Source organism: Poecilia reticulata, chromosome 23, assembly GCF_904066995.2.
Source record: "Poecilia reticulata chromosome 23, P_reticulata-male-v2, whole genome shotgun sequence".
Lineage (NCBI taxonomy): Eukaryota > Metazoa > Chordata > Actinopteri > Cyprinodontiformes > Poeciliidae > Poecilia > Poecilia reticulata.
In genome coordinates this window covers 13,076,869-13,102,484 of record NC_088852.1, presented here as the reverse complement: position 1 = coordinate 13,102,484, position 25,616 = coordinate 13,076,869, and the positions used below count along the sequence as shown (strand labels likewise).

At 39.5% G+C, this 25,616-nt stretch overlaps 1 long non-coding RNA gene across 3 annotated transcripts in view; it reads right to left on the bottom strand.

Moving 5' to 3' along the window:
* LOC103459522 (uncharacterized) overlaps window positions 1–25,616 on the bottom strand; it is a 106,511-nt gene that overhangs the window by 54,315 nt on the left and 26,580 nt on the right. Inside the window, exons 1-2 of one of the 3 annotated variants that reach the window (XR_014086040.1) lie at window positions 8,846–12,571; window positions 1,210–8,772 (exon numbers count right to left, since the gene is read on the bottom strand). This is a non-coding gene — a long non-coding RNA (uncharacterized LOC103459522). Of the gene's footprint in view, window positions 1–1,209; window positions 12,572–25,616 lie in introns of those variants that run through there. The other 2 variants (XR_001776222.2, XR_014086039.1) reach the window with 2 other exon arrangements.

Sequence of the window (25,616 nt, the reverse complement as noted above, 5' to 3'; positions counted from 1 at the left end):
AAAAGTTTCTGTTCTTTTTTTTTTGTTTGTTTTTGGTGTTTTTATTTGAATTTCTCATGTTTGTTTTGGCTGCGCGAGCTTTGAACAAAGTCCAAGCCGCGTGGAAACCCAACCCAGACGAAAACAAGAAACTCTTTGAAAGATCCTACGTGGAATGTCGAAATCTTTCAATACTGATTTCTGAGTCATCCTGCGGTCCGCATAAAATCACATCGTGAGAAACACACCTCGGACCCCTTTTTCAAAGACGGAGGAAACAACATGAGCAGCAACAATCTTTCATATGGAGCTTTTTGCACACATGAGATCTGATTCAGGTATATAGAAGACGTCTGAAGTGTCGAAGGACGGCACATATGGAGTCTTAATGGTGGAGCATGTTGCATTAATGTGTGGTGGGCTAACCCAGTGGTGAGTATCAGGAGACCTCCTACCTGTATGGAGACGGAGCCAAAAACAGAGCCTTGGACTCATGGGAGAAATGGCTCTGAAGCCTGAGATTGATGATAGTTGGGGTGTGCATGAGTATGTGCAATATACGAACCTATTAAATGGATTCTATATGTGTTTGTTTTCATTAGTCTGACAAGCAGAATGCGCGGGTCATGTTAATGAGGTTTCAGTTTTTCCCCTCAGTGGTAAACACTTGCATGAGGAAATCCACATTTTACGAAATCCGTGTACAACCATGCGCCCCGCTCCCCAGATCCCGCGCCTTCCTTTCTGCTTTTCTGTCATTTAATTTCCCCCCTCACTCGCTCCCTGCTGATTCCTCCCTCGTTTCTCGGCTGGGCCCCCTTGGCCTTCAGGTTCCCCCTAACTGAATCTTGTGCTGTTCAGGCGTCTATAGGGGCCCACCTGCCATAACGCAAATAATGCATTGAATTCCTCTGCTTGGAAAGAAAGGTGATAATGCCTTTCTGGGGCTGTCGCGTCCCTGAGGAGCAATGCAGCACGGCGCAGCGCGGTGTCGAGCAACGTGTGAGGGAAGGTTTGCATAACCTTTTGATAAGCACATACAGTACCAAAGTAAACACACACACAAATGCATGTGTGGCCCATTCTGAGAATACCTGTTTCCTGTAAATGTTTTGTGAGGATTGCATGATGCTGTAATGAAATGTTGTCCTCCTTGGGAAACTAGTGAATGACTAAGGAGATAATTGACAAAAATGTCACTAAAGAGGAATGCAATAAAAAGCTACGTACCTGGGAGTGGTGATGGTGCAGACGTAAAGCGCGTGACTCGCATACGGAGGTCTCGGTCCTTGACATGGCAGTCATAATTTGACCTTTGGCACGTCTTCCTCGTCTCTCACAACTCACTTTCCTGTCAAATCAATGTGAAATAATGGTCATTAAAGTTGAAAAATCCTTAAAAAACAAAAAGTTATGTACATACTTCTAATAAGCTATAGGCTAAGCGCTAGAAAGTATTTGAGACAGAAGCAACATACTGGTCCTTGTGTTGAAATCGGCACGTTTGCATGGTGGAGGTGCTTGACCCTGAGTGATAGAATCTGTCGATTTCAGTTCTTGTTTGCGTCACCAAAGACAAATTGATCACAGGAGAGGGGTCAGAAAAAATATAATAATCTTATTACAATCACAGACCAATAGGAGGAGCTAACTTCACCTGGACTATGGAGGCTGAAGGGCCCCGAATGGTAAGACCAAAGTCGAACTGTCAACGCATGGTCACATGGTTTTCATAAGTTCGTTTTGCTGCAGACCCTTGATGGTCTGCAAGACCCACCAAGTCAAGCACCCTGTCTCGCTGCACTATACGTTATGTGTGTGGTCTACAACAGCAGCCTAATGAATACACAGCGATGGTGGCAAAGAGGATCAACTCCTAACATGAGTCCTGAGGAGGAACTAATGATTAATGTGGTGGAATATCTCATTTTATTTTACGTGTTTTAAAAAAAAAAGAAAAAAAAGAAAAAAAGAACGGAGGGCATCAGTGACACGTTTTCCTGCTTTATCAGATGAAAAACGAGCAGGGGGCTTTGGACAACTGCTCATCAAAACTATCCATTCTGCTCTACGGCTGAGAAACCAGATACTGGATGTTCCACATAAACACTTCAACACAATTCACATCAATCACATAATAGTTTGGCATAAAAGGAGCAATAAAAAGTTTGCCCGTGTGGTTGTGACAACTGGGGGCGGACGACATGAGGCCGAGAACAAAAGGACGCAATTTTCGTCACGTAAATGTGACAATGAGAACTGATTCCGACAGTTTGACTCGACCAAGCAGAAGCCAGATCTTTCCATCACCAAGTCGAGCTTGTTCCCAGTAAGGATTGGACTCCGTCAGGGCTACCTTTTTCCAATAATCCTATTTTTAATGCTCACAAACAGAATCTCAAGACGCAGTTGTTGTGTGGATTGGGAATCTCAAGGTCTGGGCCATGACCTTCGATGTGCAGTTGATCAGTTCGCAGCAGAATGTGAAGCCACTGGGATGAGACCTTTATGTCAGAGACCATTGTTCTCAGCTGGAGAAAGGTGAACGGCTGCATCTGGGTTCAGGGTTAGTCTGTGCCTCATGAGGAGAAGTTCAAGTATCTAGGCGTCTTGTTACCGAGTGATGGCACAGAGGAACTGGAGATGGATAGACTGGGGCTCCATCTGCAACAATACAGGTGCTACTGTGTTCTTTTGTTATTAAGAAAGACTTTGTAAAGCTAGGGAATTATTTGATCAGGTGTACCAAAAAATTAAAAAAACTAAGAAAATACAAAAGGTAGAGGACGTGCAAAAACAATGTTTTTCTCAGAGATTTTTCTGGAGCTGCCTCTCCCCCACCTGTTTCTGTGCAAAGTTGTTGAAGTAAAGCACTATAAATTTTTAGGTGAGCACTGACACGCTAGAGTCTGCAATAACCTTTAATTCCTAAATTAATTGAAATTGATTTTTTTATTTTATCACATTCTAGCTTTAAGACAAATCTTTGTAATTGTACTGCTTAATGACAGAGGTTTAATTTATTTTTCTTTTTTAACTTACCTTAACATTCCAGAAAAAGAAAACAGCATTAAAATGAAACAAACTGACCAGAGTTACAGGGAAAAGTGTGAACACATTTCTGGTCTGTGTATTCGTCAGAGTGGTGCTTTAATTTATAGATTGCTCTTCATTATCCAGACCACCTCTATGTGGAATCACCTGGAGCCGACTAAAGTAGTCCCCTGTGAACAGTTGAAGTTGAGACACGGCGGCTGGAGATTTTGAAGGCGGTGAATAAATTTTTAGAAGTTTCTCCATGGATTCTGTTTCTCAGGCAGTCCTAATTAAAAGCATTTTTTGCCAGAAAGAGAGTTCTGTGATTCCTACATTTTTATCACACTCTGACAAGGCAAGGAAACACATGCATGACTCTTTACTTAACAGAAAAATAGTTGTACGAGAATTAAGCAAAAAAAAAAATTTCATACATAATGTTAAGCACATTGCATTGCCAAAGCAACAAAAAAATACCAACTGGGTGAAAACATGAATGTTGTGCTTAATACCAGCAGTACATGAACAAACAAGATGACTGGGATGTCTGGGACGAATTGAGTAGTAGTTGTTACTTAAAGTTTTCTAACCACTGACACCCTTGTTAAAGGGGAAGTATGTATTTTCCATGTACTTTATAGCACAATCAAGAAGCTATACCACCTTTAGCTATCATAAAAATGCTACATATAGCAAAAATGACTTGAAAGAAATTTGACCTTGCAAATTAATGCAATGAAATTGGGCCTCTGTCTCTTTAAGAACTCCTCCTCTTTCTAAAACTCTACCTTCAAGAAGTCATCACAACATGGCTGTTCTATCAACCCTTTAGTAACACTTTTAACAGCGTTGCACTGAGAAGTAGCTCAGTGCAACGCACATTTCAAAAGACATCTACAGCCTTAACATAAATTCATTATTTATACAAATCAGCTTAATTCCTTCATGGTCTCATAACCAACCACCCATAAAAAAAAATTAATTAAAAATAAATAAAAAATCATTGTACATGGTGATAGGTTGTTTTGAACATGTATTCGTTTCTTAATTATCTAGAGGGAAATGATAAAATAACCACGTTCCCTCTAATAGAGCTGATACAGCTTTTTTGATGATGTGTGCTTCATCACTTTTATGCAAAGTCCAAAAGGCTTACAGAACTTGAATGTCCAAATGACCGTGAAAGCAATCCTGTCCTAGCTAAAAAATAAAAATACAATGCAGAAGTTGTTATCCTTCAACGGGGCTGAAGGTATTTCCACAGAGCGCACACTGTTATGTCTTTCCTTGCCTTTGCACACATGCAAACGGCTTTCATGCAAGCCAACCCCATGCTGATGCTTCACCCTTTGAGGCTGTAGACAAAGCTCACAGATTCTCACACACACACACACCCCCACACACGCACGCACACACACACACACCTATGCAAAGTGTTCATCAGCAGCCTCTGATGAATGAAGCATAGCATCAAAGATGACAGAAGGTATATTCCCACCAAAGCCTCCTTTTTGTAGTTTAACCTAATCAGTGTTTTCCAAGTGTTTCAATCTGCATCCTGTAGGCATGAGGGCGTCCTCTTTCAGATATACGACCCAGCAGGGAGCCTGCGTTAACGTCGCCACCGAAAACAAGTGGCAAAGGAAAGAAGAGCAATTGAAACAAAGATTGGTGTTGATATGAAAGGGACAAGATGTGGCTCAACTCAAATAGAACTGATCAATGAGCTCCTAGGAAGAGGCATGCTGGGAATTTGGCGCTTCCTTGTGGCACATTCTTATTTTGGAAACATTCAAAAGGTGTTGGGGAAATTCTTTTCCCTTTCTCCCCCCTCAACCCCCCCATCAGATCCGTCCTTTGCTATTTTTTATCCTGGCACTCCCGAAGTTCCATAATCCTCCTCTTTGCAAATTTATCCTCCAGTGTTTTCATTACTTATTAAAAGCCGTCAAGTCGCGGTTGGCCTTCACTCCATCATCCCCAGGAGTTCCCACATTTGGTGCAAGCCTGAGCGGAGTGGGCATAGCACACGCCATCCATTAGGCACAAAGGGTGTGGGGGAATTCTGCGGAATATTCACTCACGTCTCCCCCCTTTTTATAAATTATCATATTACTAAAGAGGTCCATTTGCTATGTATGGTTTGTTGCCTGGGAGCTCCTCCTAATAGCCGTCTATAAAGCAGGAGGGGGGCTTTGGACTCTGATGTATGCCGGCCAGACCCTACTGTCAGTGGCAGACCAGGCCATCATTTATCTTTTTTTTTTTCTTTCTTTTTTTAAAGAGCTTTTCCAGATGAAGAATATCAACAAGCATATTTGGCACAGATGAGGCCTAAAACAATCTATGCGGCACACTTTGCAGACGCCACGCTGAGACGGGTGTTGACGAGGACGGTGGCGGGGCGGCGCGGGAGAGGGGGGATTGACGGGAGCGGACTGGTCCTCAGAATCCCGAGTGGGACGATGGGAGGAAAAAAAATCCACACAATATGCCGCGGTCAATTAGCGCATGCCATGTCGGCGCGCCTGGGCCGTACATCATCTGAGAGGATTTAAATCGAAAAAGTGACGTTAGCAAAGCGATGGCATTTGGAGGCGGATGAAAACGCATTCGTTTGTTTCCTTTTGACGGCGCTTCACAGAATACATCATCTGTAGCGTCAGGATAGAGAAGTCTGCTAATGTGTGGTTCTTACTGGTGTTTGTTGTTGCTCTTTTTATTCATGAGAACTATTTATACCAAGTACTGTTAGGACTAGTTTTACCTGGTATGATAAACAGCCCTAAGCCCCTTTCTAATGGCACATTGTGAAGTATGTTTGCTCTACATGATCCATGGTACTTAAAATAAAACACTTGATCATGATCAGAGATCTTAATATGTAGGTTTTATTACCAAGTACCAGCAGTAGTTGGATGTTTTTGCAATGTTTTCATTGTATAATTGCCTATTGTTTTTCCATTCACAGTTTTGGGTACAGAAACCTATCTGCCATATGATTTATTTGTACCTGCTTCAGTGAAATTAACTTAATTTTATCGTAATATGTTCCACTACAACCTGGTAAAAATCAGTCCTACCCTTTGTTTTATGCAGAGGGTCAGGAGTTTCGGCTATTGAGAAACAACGAGGTTTTGAATTTTACCCAATCGCTAACGTTTGTCCATGACGACTATGAAATAGCTGAACGAGGCGACTTAATGTTAATTCAGTATTTCGAAACCACCTATTTTTATAGTTCAAACACCAAATATACCTTAATGTTTGTTAAAGAGAAAACTGTCTTGGCACCATTGCAATACCAAGGAAAATAGCTTGGAGCAGAAAAATCTGAACTGAATAGATTGGATTCCCTGAAACTGATTTCATCAATTAAAAAAATAAAATAAAATTAATACATATTCTTTTCAGTGGGATTTATTTTGTTGAATAGTAAATTGTGTCGTTTTACAAGAAACCAGCGTGTTCTTAATTGTGAGGGAAAAGGAGAAACAAGAGAAACTATTTCAACTGAAACCATTTATGGTTTAAAATTAAAATGGCAGCAATTAGCAAACATTAAACCACTTCTTATAAATGTCTTGCTCCACCATCTTGTCATTCTTTTCCTCTATTTTTTTTTTTTTTTTTACAGTCTTGTAGCAAGCTACAAAGTTCTACTCCTGTGCACCGTCTGGATCGGAAGCTGCACTTCCTGTCACGCAACACAAATGTTTGGTGCAGGGAGCTTTCCTCAGACAACAAGACACTCGGCTCAAATTAAAAAGAGAACACAACTGAGGCCGGTCGCAGCGGCTCCCGCAACTGTAGGAATCTGTTCTGGATTTATTGGTTTCAATTTCACACCTCTCCTCTTTTAATGCCTGCTGTTTCGCTTTGCTCCTCACCTTCTGCGCGCACGCCCGTTCCCAAACTGCCAGAGTTTTCACGACGAAGAGAAAGAAAGTCTTTTCATTGTCCTTTGGATTTTTTTTTGTTTTTTTTGCCTCATTCTCGTATTGATTTACTTAGTTTGTTCTTTGTCTTTTTTTTTTTTACTTTTTATTTAGAAGATAAGAAGATTGTGCCGTCTAAATGAATGCTAATTTAATTAACTCTCCATGCAGTTATTTCAGCGGCAAGCTGCCACCTGTTTAGTTTGAGCTCCATTTAAATGCCATGACAGACTTCACCAAACTAATTTCTTGACTTTTAATTATGACTTTTCGCTCGCCCGATTTCCTTCATTTGCATTCGCTTCCTCTTCCACCTCCTCATCTCGTCTCATCAGGCCTTTCAAACGGCCTCCGTCTCCAGAACCGTGTCTGTCATCTCATTGCAGAGGCTACAATGACCCACAGGCTTTGAATTTAAACGAGGCTGAGAGCCTGACGGGCCCGAGCCACGCCCGACCCATATGGCGGCTTCTCTGATGGAAGGATGGAGGAAGAGCGAGGGAACGAGAAACGGCTGAGGAAAGCTTATGCTGCAGAAATACAGAGAACAGAAGAAAGGACTCGGGTAGCTAAATTAAAGTCTCTTATTCATCCAGGGGGTCTGGTGGGAAGAGAGTCACAGAGGAGCAAAACGCCGAGCATTAATCTGGCGCAGGATGCTGGACGGAGGCGGGAGGAAAGGGCGGTCGCAGGTGCTCAACACAAGGACTCACCTGGCAGAAGAATGTGGCTTTAAAAAGAGCAAAGGAGAGGAGAGGAAGCACAGAGGGGGAGAGAGATTGATGCCATCTCACATGGACGATAAAAATAAAACAAAGCAAAAAGAGATATGGAGCGGCTTTTGCCTTTTACTCTAGACAACAGAGGTCATAATTCACACCGAATGAACAAAATGTTGAAGAAAAAAAGTACACTATTTTGCAAAAAAAAAAATGTAACGATGAACATATATTTATACTACTACTTTATTTATAAGGCACTTTAAAACAGCAAGGACTGCGACAAAATGCTCTACAGATGAGAATCAATGGACATTCAGAATATGGAAATGACAAAAGAGAATATATACGTTTAAACATAAAAGGATTACTTTAAACTGAGTTGAATCTTTTGCAGGGAATTCTAATAAAAAGATACAATTGTCTGATTCCAAACAAATGTAAGTAATTCTGCCTCATTTTTTAATTGAATATTATTAAATTATAAATCCTGACATCCCTCTGTGTTTTTTCAGTAAAAACAACATAAACAGAAGTTTTCATTGAAATAATCACCCAGTGTTTAACATTTTTACTAATAGCCAACTTCCATAGTTGTTTTTCTGTATAAACTTTTGAAAAGATATAGATATGTGTTTTTATGCAAATGAGGCATTTTCTGTCAAAACACAATGTAATTTGTACATTAAAGGAGAAAATATGGAGATTTTGAGAGTTTAGGTACTTTTTGTGGATAATTTTTGCAAGATTTGCAATTTACTTTTTGATAGTTTTGCAAAAAGAGTTCACTGGATAACAGCTGTACTGGTGCCTGGTTAACTCTCTAATTGTCATGGTTTTAGAAGTATACTGAACCCACATGCAGCAAAACACCCAGGAGAAAGCTCGAGATCAAAGGTTTATTAACAAACAGATCCGGAGAACTGTGGACGGGAGGCGGAACAGAAACGTCAGGGCTGGGGAGCAGGAACCAGAGCTATGCCAGTCCGGGGAGCTGAGGGAGAGAGGGGCCAGCCCGAGGGTGCTCGTCAGAGAAATCCGGGTCCGGCTGGCGGATGGGTCGGGTTCGGATTCGATCCGGCTCTCGGACTCGGTTTAACCTGGAGCGAGGAGATGGAATAGTTAGAGCACGTAGAATTAACAATGCAAGGCCTTCTTACTAGTTTCCGTTACCGCGGATATCAACACTCTGGCGAGGAAGTGTTGTCAGGTGGCTCCTCTTAAGCTCCTGGTGATGATCTGATGATCGGCAGGTGCGTGGTGGCACACCCGTGGGGTGGAGCGTCGGAAGGGAGCTGGGGAAACCCCCCTCTGGTGGTAGCTGGCGGTGGCGCAGGGACGCAGGACGACAACACTAATATGTACACATTACCATCCATCTGCTCATCCATTCACCACAGCTTCCTTTTGTTTCCGCCTTTCGTTTTTGCAGGTTTGAACCTTTTCACTGTTGAAACATCTGCCACAAATGTACAGTAAAGTTTTAGGAAGGTAGAATGTATCAGGTAACCATGCAACCTTAAACCTGGAAGAGTACTGAAATCAAGAAATCACAAAGCAAATTTAAACGCTAGTCTCATGCTCCAGAAGACGACACAAATTGCAACAGCGTTCTCTCTCATGGCATTGAAGCACTGGCCAAACAGTCTGGACATAGTATTATCAACCCAGTATTATAAACCCAGAGCCTTTGCACTAGCACTCCCTCTTAGATCTCTACAGTATGGGAATCAGACGTTAAAAATGTGTTGAAACCCTTTTTGCTTCGATTTCAGGGTAAACTGAGAAAATTGCATCTCAAAATTTTTAAAACTCCTAAAGTATTTTTGCCAAGAGAGACACTTTAAACGCAACACCTTCTTTCCAAGCCTTTTCCTTTTAGTGTATTTACTTTTTATATTGATTCATGGACTTACTCAAACATACAGAATCAACACATATTAAATTTACTTGCATTTTTCCTGATTCATACATCAACAGAAGACTAGCATGCTGACATCAGCTGGTTAATAATGATGGAAGAAAGATGGAGGGCTGGGGTTGCTGCCCCCGACGACGACCTTAGCAATGACTATAACTCACGATGTAACCATGTTGTTGGCACCAATAAAAGTGCATTGATGCTAATGTTACTGCATGTATTGCAATCCCACCAGTAGCAGATTGGCAAGAAGTAAAATTAGCCTTGGGTATGAATCTGTTGCCATGGCGCTGCTTGAGATCTTCATAAAGACGCATTGAAATGAACATCTTAAGTATTAGAAATATCTCAGATTTACATGAGGATATACTGTTCAGTAGAGACATTAAAATTGTCCGTTATCAGTCTGCGGTTGGACATTTGATGAAGACAGACAAGAGGGAAGAACAAAAGCAGAAAAGGCAATTTTTAAAAAAAAAGAAAGAAGAACTCTAGAGTGGAAAAGATACATTTAGCACCGAGGGGCAAATGAAAGGAGGAGGGCAGGAGAATATAGGAGAGGACACTAAAGAGAAAGGAAGACAAGACATACTGGCCTGGTGCGGACTGGTGGAGCCTGGGTGTCGGAGTAGTCTCAGTGGGTCTTGGGGTGCAGACGGACTTACGGAGGGGAGGAGGAGGCAGAGATCAATTCTGTCAGAACTGGGTTCATACCCCCGGGGCCACAGAACTGGGCTGGCCCGCGGAGATACTAAAGGGAAGAGCAGTGGCGCTATTTATATCCTTTCAGTTCCAAGCTAAGTGTTACAGAAAGTAACGGGGAGATACGCCGTAAAGGCTGAAGACATAAAGTTGATAATAGTGCATGTTTGAACTTCAGAGCACCAGAAAGATCTGTGCAGGAATATTTGTTCTCATAAATCAGCCGGTAAAGGGCTGTAGCCTGCAGACAGAGGCACACTGAGCACTAAGCATCCTTTTGTCATTGCCGAGGAAGACTCACAGCACCCAACGGAGCAACGGAGGCAAGACGGAGACAAAGACGGGAGAGAAAGAATAACCCGGGTCCTGCCTTGTCCCCCAGCACCCAGGGAAATCTCCAACTCCAAGGTTAATTAAGCACTGGAAATGAGATCAAGAAGCTTTCCCTTTCCGACTCATTAACCAATTACAACGCTCCTTCAAAACAGCTCAGCACTCATCTCGGAGTGCACAATAATTGTCTGCCAATGAAGATCAAATATCAGATCATGCAGAAAGCTAAGACTTGCCTTGGCAAAAAGCCACGGGCGCAATTGTGGCGGTCCAAACGACGAGTCCAAATGAGGGGGAAAAAATATAAAATATTTCCACAATGGCCTTTGTGTCTCCAGAAAAGGAATCCAATTATGTTTGTTTTAACAATAAGAAAAAAGGTCAGGCAAAAATATAATTAGATGAGTCTCTATTTGGTTATGTGTAATTGCTGATTTTGAAGCAGGGGAAGTATCGTTTGGCAACTAGATAAAAAAAAAAAAAAACCTTCAGAGAGGATAGATTCTGAATTATCTGTGGTGTTTCTAGATGTTTTTCCAGTTAAACCTCAGGTGTAGTGCTGTGCGAATAGCACTCCCTGAATATTAACTTCCAGTGTGAAACGGTAGGAGCATCATGGTTTGGGGATGCTTTGTTTTGTTTAGTAGAGACAAGAGAGCTGGTCCGAGGTTAATCCAGGAAATTTACCTGTATGATTTGAGATAAAGATTCTTTTTCTTTTTTAAAGGAGAAGAGAAAAAAAGTCAAATACTTCTACTGGAGACGTCCAAGTGAAACCGCAACAAGATTTTGTGTAAATAGTCCAAATTCATCTCGGAGGCGCTTTTTATTTATTTATTTTTTTTTTTTTGTGCTTGTTTTTTGAAAATCCTCAATCCATTTCTTAGTCAAACATTTGCTCTTTGGGTAAATTTTCTAAAACAAATTCTATTACTAGTTTGTTTGCTTAATTCTTTCAGCTACAACTTTAGTTAACAGTCTCTCCACTTAAGCTGCTGAATTTTCCACAGCTTAAAAATCAAAGCTAAATTCTCATCAGCATGGGAACAAATAAATGTTGTACATGACGGTGGGGCTGAACTAGAAGCTTGATTAACTAATTAAACATTCAGACAAACGACTTCAAATCCTGGATTATTATTAAACAATTTTAAAATGAAACGCTTTTGGAGGCCGTGTCCGGGATTTTGCGGTTTTGTGACGCAGGCATTTCAGGGCAGCAGGTTTTGGGACCAAATCAATAGTACAGTCAAAGTCTGAAAGCCACAGGCTGTTTATCATGCAGTGCATTTCTGACAAGGTCAGTTTAGCGTCTAATAGGAACAAAAAGACATAAAGCCACAACTCTAACTGCCTCCTAATGAATCCCAACTACATCTGACTATATCCTGCTTTTATACTTTGAGAGCTATTGTATACTGACCTGAAAAGTCATATTTCAGGACTGAGGTATTTTGTATCTGGGTAGAATCACGTTGCATACTTTTTTTATTGCAGGAAATATTCAGCACTATAGCACTCCTGGGGCTCTTAGTCAAACTCAGGTCTTTGTGGACCAATTCTAGGTGGTCTATGTTTATGGTTTCTGTGTGCAAGCATGCATACGCGTGCGTGCGTGTGTGTGTGTGTGTGTGTGTGTGCGTGCGTGCGTGTGTGGTTGTGCGTGGGCATGTGTGTGTGTGTGTGTGATACCTGCATACATTTTAGTTTCAAATGGCCACCTCCCCACTAACTATTCACACTAAGATTGGATTTCTTTTCAATCTTTCTCTGATAAGTGCATCAGTGAACATAATAGTTTTAAAAAGGTAGAAAGTACAAAGTGTCTGTTTTTGAGAAATTGGATAGTTTTTATGTTGTAAGTACATATGGTAAGTATTATGTCCATGCAGGATTGCCAGATTAAAAATACTTGATGAAAGTAATTCTAACCTTACTTTTCATTGAGCACCACAGTTTTATTTTTAACATTTAATGTTTCTATTATTCTGATGTAATATTTTAATCTTGTGTGTTTTTTTTACATTAGCTTAAAGTGGAAAATTTTCTTGACAGAAATAAAGATTTGAAAGCAGTTGGCGTGTAATTATTCTATATAAGGTGTTTCACTTAGTGAATAGAATCACTGAAATACATGAGCTTTTCAATAATCTTTGAGTTTATTGAATTAGCCCAGAGACTGAGGTACACAGGTACACCATAGAGGATTAAAAGATATTTATAATAAAAAGCAGCAAAAATTGAAAGACAGTAAAGATAAAAATAATAATAATTATAATAGGGTAAGAGTGCACATTTGAAAACCGTAAAGTAAAAAAAGATGTGAGCAGTAACTAATTTGAGTGTTAAGAAGCAATAAGATGGAAAGTGTGTATGTAATTTGTTTGTTTGTTACCTTTTGGGTGTGTCCCTGTAGCGGCCATCTTGGAACTTCCTAAGAAGGAGGCTCACCTCAAACCCAGCCTTTTATAGAAAGATTCATGTTTGATTGGCTGAGCAGTTAATTGAGAAGGCGGGGACAACCGTATATAAGAAGACTGGTTACTGTGCTGGGAAGGACATTGTGGGTTGTGGGTGACTTTTGCTGTGCTGATGGAGGCCGAATAAATCACCTTTGTTCATGGTACAATCTACTATGCTGAGTTTTGAGTTTTTTTCTTCCACACCACACTTCTCAGCGTAACATTGAGGTTTAATGTATGATGAAAATGTAAGTATATTAGTTTCATTTTTGAACTAATTACTTCTGGATATTTGATTCATTATAGTTTGGTTTCTTGTGCATACCAGTAATATTCTCTAGAAAGTACATATTCAGTATTAGATGTATATATCATATGTGGTATATTTAGATGCTATATGATGGACTTTTTGGGAAAGGAAGAGCTTATATGTGTTTATTTGAAAAGTGTCCACTTTAGTGGAATTTCCCAGCAAAAAACAGTGGTGGCAAAGAATTAAAAATAAAATCAGTTATTGATTAAGCATCTTAGATTTTTGATAACCTTGCATTTTATCTTTACGGCCTTCCTTCTTTTAGCTTAATCAAGGATCAGTTAAAAGAAACCTACGTGCTTTGGATTACTGTTTGGATTGGACATGGCGAGTTCTGTGCACGGACCAAACTTCATTATGTTTGAACAAAGTAAAACTTACTGTATGAAAGAATTCCCACTTGCATTAGTGCATGACATGAAGAATAAATGGAAGAAGCGAGAAACTCACAATGACTCCTTTTGTGTAACCTCATTTAACAATGAGGTTTGCCATGCATGATTTATAGATTCCCAATGTGTGAGAATGGGCAGATGGAGTGGGCTGCATTCCATTCTATTATCCAGAATGAAAAAAAAAATACACGTATGAGCAAAAAAGGATGTGGATTTAAATAAAACAAGAAAGGAAAAGAAAAAACCTGCGACGCAAAAGGCCGAGAGATGGACCAGATATGTTCACTGTCGCTTCTTGCACACACACCTCTCCTGTTGTTCATTTGTCTCAATTAGCAAGTGTCCATTCAGCTTGTACAGTCTGTAAATTTATCCCACCCAGCCATCCGTTCCCTTTACCTTTTCTATTTTTCCCCCTGCACTGCCTCCTCCTTTGTTCGTTTAGTAATATTTACAAGCAAAGTGGCATAAATGTCTTATGCTGGATTAAAATTTACTGAGACATCTACTAAGACTCGCACAATTAATGATGAATATTGGACTGTGCAACACTAAGTAAATGTTATGGAACTCTTATGAGTTATGAGCCAGTCTGACCTTCCCATAGTATTCCCACTTTTAGTAAAAAAAATAAAAATCCACTGTACTTCAACAAACGTTAAAAACAAAACCGTCCAAAAAAAATAAAAAAATTGATTCTGGCTGCTAAAATAATAACAGTGATTGTTAACCATCATAAAATGATTAACATCTTGCATTTCATTTGATTTTGATAGCCAAGACTTCAGCAACAACATAGAATAAACATTTAGCCATACTTTTGAAGTGCTTATTCTCCAACTTGCTCTTTGGCAGAAACACTTGATGTCTAAGAAGTTGATATTTACAGGTTAATTAGCCAGACTATCCACTCAGCAGGTCACCCTGCCAAGTGGCCTCTTAAAAAATCTTCCCCTTAATAGGACAGATCGGTGTTGCTCTTTTCAGTTTCCAAAACATGACTGTTTTTTCCACAAATTCATCACTATTCCTTCTTGTAGTCCTCCTTCAAATAGCTGACCAGCAATGCTCAGCTACAGGTGGGGGAGGGGCACCTATGCGTTACTCTCTGCACCATATAGGCAAATACAACCGAGTTCACTCCTACACTTTCTCTGACAATATTCAACACCTTCAAACCTTTGGAACAGATGCTAGCAGTCCTGGAGAACATAATGTTTCAGGTTTTATGTTCCACTAGAAGAAGCTTCTAGAAAACTGCAAAAATGCTGAAACACTGATCTCCTTTAAATCAAGGCTAAAAAAGCCATTTTAAGGGGAGTCGCAACTGCTAGGTAATGTTTTATTTTATTAATATTTTTTGCTTGTTTGTGATTTTATTTTCATTCTAATCATGTAAAAAACATTGAATTGTCTTGCCCAAGTCTAGATATATTCATCCAGGTACTGCAGTTTGATTCTTTGTGAGTTTTTCACATGTTCAGTTCATGTTAGCTCATATTGGGTTTTGTTTTAGTGACTAGTTTCTGTCCGTTTTTGAAAGGATTCTGTCATTTCATAGTTGTAAGATTATCAAAGTGCTTTTGTCGGCACAAGGCGACCATACTAAATATGACATTTTTCAACAGTCAGGCTTTTGGTATTATCATTCCTACACATAGACTTGGGTAAAATACAGACCAAAAACTTGGCAAACAATAAAAAATAAATAAATCCAGATACTAATCAGGTGCAACTCCTCCATGAGAATTCCTCACCGATTCTCAGAACTGCAATGGGACAAAACGGGGCAAAAATCCATTAACGGAGTCTTTTTCCTGGTACTACATTTGTCCCCCCTCATCCACAGGCTCATAGTTTCTCTAGCAAACACCATTTTACTGTCAGCACTTGTGCTAAGTATGATATTAACCATTAATATTTCATGCTCCATGTCTGGGTAGTTCCCTCCATTTACACAGGCAGCTTTGCGTTAGCATGCATGAAACCGGTGCTCTGCTTGGGTTGTCACACCGTTTGAGTTTCAACCTTGCTCTCTGGTGTCTCCATTGGAAAAAAGCTCTCCAGAGATTATTGAACTGGGGAGACCCCACTGTGCACTGAATGAATCAGCTTTGCAGACTGCCAAGTGGCTGAAAAGAGATCATCTTTCATATAAAAACACACACTGTGATGCTTCAGATTTAGTAAATGTCGGTGAGTTTGTACAGAAACTCACTAATAAAATCATTTAAAGAAATTAAGTGGTTTCCTGCCAACTGATTTCATTATTCTGTTTTCACAGTTCTAATTCTCTAAAGTGTACCAGCAGGATTTAAGCTCATTTTGCTCTTAATGTAAACTGTTTAATTTTTAGAAATTGCTTAAATTCCTGTTACAATATAGAGAAGTTTCACGTTTTTGAATTCACATTTTCTATTTACACTGTACATTTCAAATTTAGTTTGTACATCTGTCCTTGAGCCAAACAAATCTTGTTCTGTGTACTCTGTAAGTGGATCTCTGAGTGACAAATAAAAGCCAAAGTCATTCTTTAAGCACTCACCTTGATATCTAGGACTCATAATAAGTTGCAAATATTGCTTTCTAATAAAAAAGGGGCAGCATAAGAGGACAAGTGTATATTTTGTTGTTTATTATGCATATACTTTTGTCTGTTGATTTTCTCGATAATCTTTTCAACATAAGTCCATTTTGAGAACAACAAAAAAAATTTTGTAATGAAACTGTTGTTGTCATCTTGGGAAAAACATTTGGATAATAACTTATATTCTCAATAAAATCATTGGGAAACATATATGTGACAAATATCAACTTTTGGCTTCTGTAGACTATAACATTTCTTGCTATCTGATTAGTTTGCATGCTAGCTGACCCTAGTTTGCAAACAAACGAGATGGTTAGAAAGGCTAGCTGGAGGCAGAAATGGCATATCATCAAAAACGGCAGATTTGAAAGATAAATTCATAAATACACCATCTTCATGTGTGAAAGTATGGAAGCCAGAGCTAAGACTCAAGTCACTATAAGTCACTGCAAAAGCTAACTAATATATCATTCAAATCAGATATAGAGATCTTTTTGGAGCACAAATTATTTTATTCTTTTTAAGCATTGGTGCCACTACCAGAGAATTGCAGCCTCTGGTGTTGAGCTTCATGATCCATATAACAAATTCCGGTTTTCAGAGTCAAATATGCATAACTTGCGTGAATATTTTCCAGTCTTCCTTCCTTAACGCTCCAATATGTCTTGATTCATCCATGGGCCACCAGATAAACTTTAACCCCACAAATCTAACCACAACACTGGTCATGGTCAAGTTGTATGTCTAGTTTTAGCTTCTGAAATCCACCTTTATTCAACAACAAATTGCAAAATCAAAAGACGTATTCCACAGCCAGGGTTGTTTTTTTGTTGTTGTTTTTTTTCTGAGATAAAAAGAATGAAAATGAGGCTCAGCAGAAGTCTTTTCTCTGGCTCAGTCATGTCTTTCCTTCTCTCCTCCTCCTCCTCCTCCTCCCTTGTCCTCCCATTTCAGATTCCTGTTATCCATTTGATTGACCAAACCCTTTAATCACACAGCTATCTAGAGAATGGAAGTGGCTGTGGCTAGATAATTAGCTGCTAGATAATGGATGCCTCTTTTTTTCCCCAACAGCGATCATCTCCTCCCTTGTTTACTGGTCATTCCTGGAACAAGTTTACACCTAATTGACTATTCATCACAAGCCATCTGATGCTCGTCATGAGGCACTTCTGCCAAAGCGCCACGCTTTCACCTTCCTGAATACACACACACAGACAAACAAAGACCAAATAAAGTCAGCAGGCTCAAAATAAATATTAATGCTCAAATGCACGCTCACACATACAAGAATTAACACGGAAGGCGATTTACCAGTCGGGATTAGCAGGGAAAAGTTCCCCGTTTCTCGTTGAAAGCTGCCAGCGATTTTAGTCGGTTTAGATCTCGATCAAATGAAATTAAGCGAAAACAAGAAATGAGCAATGGCCAAAAGTTATGAACTTGTGGAAAATCTTTTGAGTCCTTTCTGCGTTTTATGTTTTCCGACAATCAGATTGTAATGTATATATATTTCCCAGACTTTTTCTCCACAAATCGGACTGACGCAATAAGTCCATAGCAACGCCTTCATAACTTTTGCAATGCGCTTGCAAGGTGTAAACCAGCTTCTAGACAAATCGTGTCTGATGATCAATTTTTGTTAACAGGTTTTTCATAATTTTTCTCTTCATTCACCTGGTTTGAGAAATAACAGCAGTTCCTCACTGGGTGTAGTTTCGTGAATGTAATGATGTCCCTTGAGGTTCAGTAACCCTTATTCTTCTCTTGAAGTTTGTTCTTACCTACATAAGGAAACTGATATGTATGTTGATTTTGAGGTAATATAGTTGCGCTTTTGTGGTTATGAGATATTTTGGTGCTTTATTATTACCTTCACTCTGATTTTATATTAACACATAGTGCTATGTTCATTTTCATTGAACTCCTGTTCATCTTACAGCTCAATGTGGGGGAAATATATTGTTTTGGGGTATACCGGGTCTAAATATTGGTCTTATAAAACTTAATTTGACTTGGGGAAATTGCTTTCTGGAGAAATGGTTTAGGAGGTGGTTATTCTATTATTCTCAAAGTTTTCGTTTTTGGAGACTACAATGACAAGTCTATTTTTGACTGTGTGAAATACTATCAATGCCTTTCCACAGTATATAAGGATTACAGTCATTTCAAATTAGAAACAGGTGAAAGCTTCATTTGCCCACAAAACACAGCAGGAGATGTCATGTTGTCTACATGAAGTTCTAATGTCTTTGTTGTGAATAAATCTACAATAAAAGCAGATTTCTTTCTTTAGAGAATGTGTTTGCTGCCAACATTCATTATCCACTAAGCAATATATTGGAAAGCATTTTGATATGAAACTTTCTGACAGCATCCTGATGTAAATAAACAGTCCAGGTTTGCAGTAGACCATGTTGTGGAACATTATTCTACCTGAGAATAATTCTCTTTTGACGTCGTCCAAAACATTTTGCAGCCCTGGGAATGCCATTGATCATTCAAGGTCTGGTATCCACAATTTGCATTAATCTCCAGTAAGATTATGATACAAGTCAGGATTCAGAAGATGTGCCATGAAGTCCTGTTTGTAGTTGGGGTTGTATCAGTTCTTCAAAGGGTAGTGATGACCTATCCAACATCATAAATTACTGGACTTGTTCAGCTATTCTATTCTGGATTGTATTGTATGTATGTAATTTTGGATGGGAAAAATACAATATTTCCAGTCATATCCTGGTCATATATGGACTGTTAAGTTTAAATTAACTTGAGGCAAATCTGACTACTCTTACCTGGAGATATGGTGTCGTCAATTGCCAACCGATGCTTAAATTGTTTTAATTGCTTGAAACTTCACAAAGTTCTTACTTAATTTTATAGTTTTTATCTAATAATTTCAGGAGTCAGCGGTGGAAGGCTGAAGTGGATCTTGAACAGGTGGCTAATACACCACAGGGCCGAGACCAAGACACAGGAGACTAGCAACCATTTTTGCATTTCTGAATTTTAGACATGCAAATTGTCAAACTGTGCAAGTTTGAGGACAGTGGAAGTAAAGGGGGTCACATCCTTGACTTTTTCTTTTAGTGAAGTGCCTTGAGATGACACGTGTTGTGAAGTGCCGCTATATAAATAAATCGAGCTCAGCTGAATCCTCCAAAGGGATGCATACAGGACGCCCCCGGTCGGATGCTGGAACCGCCTTAATAGACTCATTTCGATGCGAAGAATCAGCATCTCTTCTTCCGTCTCCCCAGTGACAGCACCCTTTACCCTATTTGTAAGTTTGATCCCCTTCAATCCATCAGGACATGATGACATTTTAATCCTTTGCAACACCTCTGTGTAGTTATGCTTTAGACTAAATATGCACATATGCAAATGTGGAAAAGTTTGGAACATTCTACTTACAAAGTTGAACATTTCAGATTAATGGCATTGAATACAATTGATGTTAGCCATCAGTTTAATGAGTGAAATTGAAAATTAGTGAAAAGTGTGGCTGCTAAGTGTTAGTTTAGGGATGTGGACACTAATATAACCAGATTAGTAGACTTTTTTGAATATAATTATGTAACTCTCTCTAACAGATTTGTTTATGAGATTAATTATATTTCTAAAAAAATATTTAAACTCATTTATAATGGTCTCTTATTTTTACATCACAATTGGTGTTTTACCAGTCTACGTCCTTTTGAGATGCGCTGCATGTTAGCAATTTGGAAATTAATTTGCCAAAAGAGGGAGGATCAGATATTTTTAAAAAGCACAAGAAAAAAAAAAGACTGTAAAATTTGCCTTCCTGCAGAGTTGCCAGCAATTTTTCATCAAGACCACCAGGTTTTTGCCATCAGGCGAAACATCACGACATTCACATTTTGCCCCAATTAAAGTGTGTGACTCTGCGGAAAGCTACGAGATAAATTGCCTCCTAATCAGGCAGGTGTGCTGTGAGGACTCTGGGCGTCAGAACGTTTTAGATCATTCCATTTATTACCAAGTTGATTTAATCAGCACTGCCCGCTGATTTGATGAATTGCTCTAATAAGGAGCTTGGTGAATTGTTAATCTTTGGGCCAAGACACGGCATTCGAAAAGTCTTTTAATGCTGCCAACACAGATAAATAATTATGATCATTAAACGTGACGGTAACATATGGAGATGGAAAGCAAAAAAAAAAAGAAAGAAGAAGAAGAAGAAATAGGGGATAATCATTCTTGTGGGTTTCTATGAACCTAAAAAGCATGTGCAGCATAATTACAAAGCAAAAAAAACAAAAAACCCACTCAGATATATAAATTAAAAATTAAGGTTTGTGCATTGGTGTCAATTAAAGTTCAGTGTGTTTTGTGTGGTCAGGCACACACCAGGACAGCAGCTTGTTACCTTTACCTCATCATCCAATTTATCATCAGAGCACGCAGCAAAGGACAGCATGTCCAAGGTTTTATGCTCCAAATACTATATTTTCATGCCTAATTTACACATGCAGAAGATTAATGAAACAGTGGTTGTTCAATGAGTGTCCGCGCGCGCGTGCGTGCGTGCGTGTGTGTGTGTGTGCGTGTGGGGGTGGGTGTGTGTGTGTGTGTGTGTGTGTATGCCTGAGAAGGAGAGAGAGGCTCTCTGGCTTTAAATCAACCTACTGAATGTGCTAGGAGCTCATGCAGAGAGAAAATAGAGTGCTGTGGTGGAGGTCTGTCCTATGTGTCTCCCTGAAGAGCAAACAGTGACACACACATCCACATGCGGGAACACACAAACGGCAATTTATTTGGAAAGAGGCTTTGGCGTTAAGCTTTATATGTTCTTTTAAGCCAAAAAATGCAACAGATTTTCCTTTTGAATTGTCTTTCAGTAATTGTAATGACAATCTCAGGCTATATTTACAGCAGTTAATGCATGGACTCAATTCTCCTCGACACAATGTGTTCTGCTCCAGTTTGTATGTATGCTTGAATTTGTATGACATACATTTGAGCTTGCTATTACTTTATAGTGATATTGTTTTGATACTGTCATGGATCTCTCAAAGATCAAGAATCACTGCTGTACCTGATGCTACTGTAAAATACACGCTTAGGCACAGAAAAAAATACATCTGCTACATCTACAACAACTTTCAAGAGCTGATTGTGCTATCATGTAGATCCATTGCTTCAAACAAGAAGAGTCAAGCACACACCTCCAAATTGAGCATAAGTTTGTTGCTGGAAGGCTGAAAGTTGCTTTGAGTTTTTTGTTTTCAGATCTCGGATGTTTTTTAAGTGCAGATGTGATAGCTGTTAACATTGTGCTTTATGAATAACTCTAGTACTCGCCACTGCATTTACGATAGGTATTCATATGATGTATTTGTAGTCATGGCTTACATCTTCAATATGGGTGACTATTTGTGCATTTTTGTATAGAATCGATCTAAGCTCCAACATACTCCACCAAAAAGTTAAGGCAATCTGTCACAACACAAAACAGGAACATCTCGCATGTAAAACTCACATACTGGCCTAGAGTTACTTTTTCTAGTCACTACGTGGACGGATGTCCCCTGATCTTCCCATGACCTCTGAGACACTCGCCTCAGACAGACACACACTCCCGTGTAAGTGAGGACACCTTCAGTGGGAGGTGACATGACTTACACAGGGAAGAGAGCTTCCACATCAGAGAGTTATGGCAGGGACTCTTGTTTTCACATCTGCTTGTTTTGACCTCTCCCCATGCTCTGACCTTACAGCGGCCATGTGCTTCTGTACACACACACACCTTGTGGAAGTCCGGTGACCTCATCTGTTAGAAATCACTGAACACGTCTTAACAAGTTCAGTCACAATCAAAGGGAAAAATGGCACAACCTTTGCACAGACACTCTCTTTGTGCACAATCCTGCACCATCTCTCCCTCTTTGGACAATTTCAAGAGCAATTAGTCTGTCCGTGTCACCAAGGTTAGACAGCATATCTGATCAAGGCTCGGATCCAGAGGAGAAACAGCGCCTGCTAATAATGTAGAGCTGGGGACGGGTCACCTGTGACTGTAGCTCAGACTATCTCCGCTTGTTTCTTCTGTCCTTTAATTCAGATAGGCGCTGGAGGTTTATATCCCTGCCTAATTTACACAACTCTTCCCCCTGGCTGTGTTTTGCCCTCTGTCGTATTATGTGTATGGTACATGAAGGAAAAATCAAACATTTAGTTTCACCCATGGTGGCCTACCACCAGCATTTTCCTTATTAGGCTGAAAGCAAGCACTTATAAAGCACATTTATCGAGCAGCTAATAAGACATAAAGCTAATGCCCGGAATCCTGCTGGTTATAAACCATGACTTGAAAGAGTAAACAACGTTTTAGGTTTTGCAAGTATGTTTCATGATGTTAACTGGTTTGAACCTCATTTGCCATGTTTACTTTAGAAGTTGGCAGAACAGGGCGACTTTCAGGTTGATCTGCCCTGAATTGCTTGGCAGAAACAAAAATTATCTTTCCCCCCCAATCAGTGCATCTCCACGTAGCACACATCAGTGAAGATGCTGTTACTGAGTGAAAACTCACCATCGAGGTGTAGGAAACTAGTTAAGGGGGGGAAAAAAGTTTTCTACATGTGGTTCCTTCAAGCTGTAACAAAACTAGAGCAAGGAAGACGTCTAAGCTAACATCTGTTCTTACTATCCTATCACAATAGCAACATAGACCATGTGAAACTAGTTATGTGTGCTGACATACTGAAAAGCCCTGTAGACTAAATGGTAGTATTTCAGGTTTTGTAGTCTTTGTTTTTATTTACATGTTTGAGTTTGAGTTTTAGCATAATCATGCTAAAAACATAATTTCTTTGGAGATTTTCTTACAATCCAGGTTGCACTATTTTATATGACCTTAAATGATATGTTCCACTGTGCTAGCTGATGGGTTGCTTTACTTCTCCAGCCTGTTGTAAAAACATATAAACCTGTCTCGGTTTTAAATGCCTGACCTGCTAAATTGTAAGTGCAGTCACTGGAAGTGCTGCATGATGGAATGAACAGCCAGCATGGCGAGAGGAGGAGATGCGTTACGTGTTCACTCTCAGAGGAAAGATTCACACACCAAGAGTAAAGTGACTCTGCAGGTAATCCTGTATTTTATCAAGCTTGATTAAATCTGGGAGGTCCTCTAAACTGACTACTGTGCAGAGAGGTGTAAAATATAAGTTCAAATGGGCAACCTTTCAAATTACAGGTCGGTAATGCAGATTAAGTAAAAGTCAGGGCAGCTTGTAGAGCTGTAGATTTTTTATTTTTCACTTTTAGAAATAGGAGAAAGAAGAGGGGCGAAATTATTAAAGGATGGTTTTCTTAACCCTCTTCTGGTCCATATGTCTCAGATTTGTGGCTGTTTTTACCCATTCTGACAGTATATCAATTATGATAGCAGAAGTTCAAAACAGATTCAATTTATTTGTAATTTTTTCTATTAAAGTTCAGAAGTTAGGTTTTATGTCCCTCTAACTTCTGCTCATTTTGTACTTTTTGACCCTATTTTGCTCAATATCACACAGATATATATGTATGTATATTTTTCTTTTTGCAAGAATCTGTTTCTTGGGTACATTACTTATACAGTAGAGAAGTGCAACGTCCTGGCTGATGAAACTTTGTTTTGTTGCTCATGTTCTCTTCCAAGTTCAAAACCTAGGAATACTAATCCACAGCAGAACCAAAATTTGGTTATGGTCTTTTAAAGAAAACATCAAATGTGTCTGTTGCTTCGAAGAGGAAAAGCTATGCATTAGTAAACAGCTAGGAGACCAAAAGCAGGAACAAAACTTGTAAGTCTGCACAAGCATTGCTTAGCTAATCCAGCTATGCAGCCTGACTGTGGGCGTGCTACAGATGAACTCAGTCAGTTGCTTGGCACCTCTGCCATTAATTTTTTTTATTTGTCTGGGATGATAAAGCTTTATGGTCATGAAAAGAGCTTCAACTCAGTGCTCCTCTTTAAAAGGATTTGGCATACTGTTTTATTTCCCACTGTCATTTTCTTCAATTATTCACAAAGTAAAAAATTCAGCTATTCTTAACTTCTAAGTGAAGACATTTGCTAAGAGTTTATCACCAAAGATGAATCCTCAAAATACAAGCGAAAGTCAGGAAAAAGCTGAATGGTGCGACTACAGCTATTTTACTGATTACTGAGAAGGGTATGAATACCTTCTGCTTGGCCATTTTTAATAAAAATATATTCTTAGTTCCTTTATTTTCACAACTGAGATTAGTTTCGCTTTGTCTTTTGAGAGATTCCCGTCTCATTTTCCATCAGAAGCAAACTTCTTGATATCTCTCCCAAGAGTGTGGATAATTTCAAATGTACATTTGGATCCCAAAAGAGGGAAATAGGCTATCTGAAGGCAGTACTTGACAATAATCCAGCAGAATAGGCAGCAGGGTGGTCCACACCAAGAAGAAGATGGCTGAAGCTGCGTACAAGACCATCTGTTGCAACCCGAGGGACACACTACTGACAGTGGCTGCGAACAACTGAGCCGAGATCCGGTGGGATTTCGAGTCCCAGACATACAAGCTGCCGCTGCTGGCCAGTCAACCAGGCAACATGAATGACAAGCAGCAAAAGAGAGAAGTTGTAAAAGATGTGGCAATCCCACCTGACTCACCTCGACAGGGAGCAAAAAACAATCATCAGTGAGTTTCACTGTTGTTTTTAGATCAGTAATAAATGTCGCGGTTGGCTTTAAAAGATCTGAGGTATTGTGTGATTATACATCAGCAGCAGATGAATCATCATGATTTTCTGTAGCCAAACAGGTGTGTGTTGGTCTAATATTTGGAAATAAAAAGTTTGTCTGACTCTGTTTAAAAATAGAGATCAAAGAGTTTATACTTTTTCTTTAACAGATATTTCCTTGTCAGATCTCATTTCTATGTTTGAATCCGACCAAATAAAGTTAAAGTGGAAGCAAGTTTAACTATAATAAGGTAATATGTGGAAAAATTTAATTGGGGGGTATCAGTGCAGATCATTATGACTACCCTGGATGAAAGTCGAGAAAGCAAAGCCTTCAGCTCAAATGCGAGTTTCAATGGAAATTTGTCCATTGTGGAAGTGAAAATCAGCATTCACAGTTAGCTTAGAGAGCTAACAGACAGGCACTCTACACAAGGATGTAAAAGCACTCCAGAGTAAGCACAGCCTTATTGAAAGCTACCACTTTATTGAACAGTTACAATATA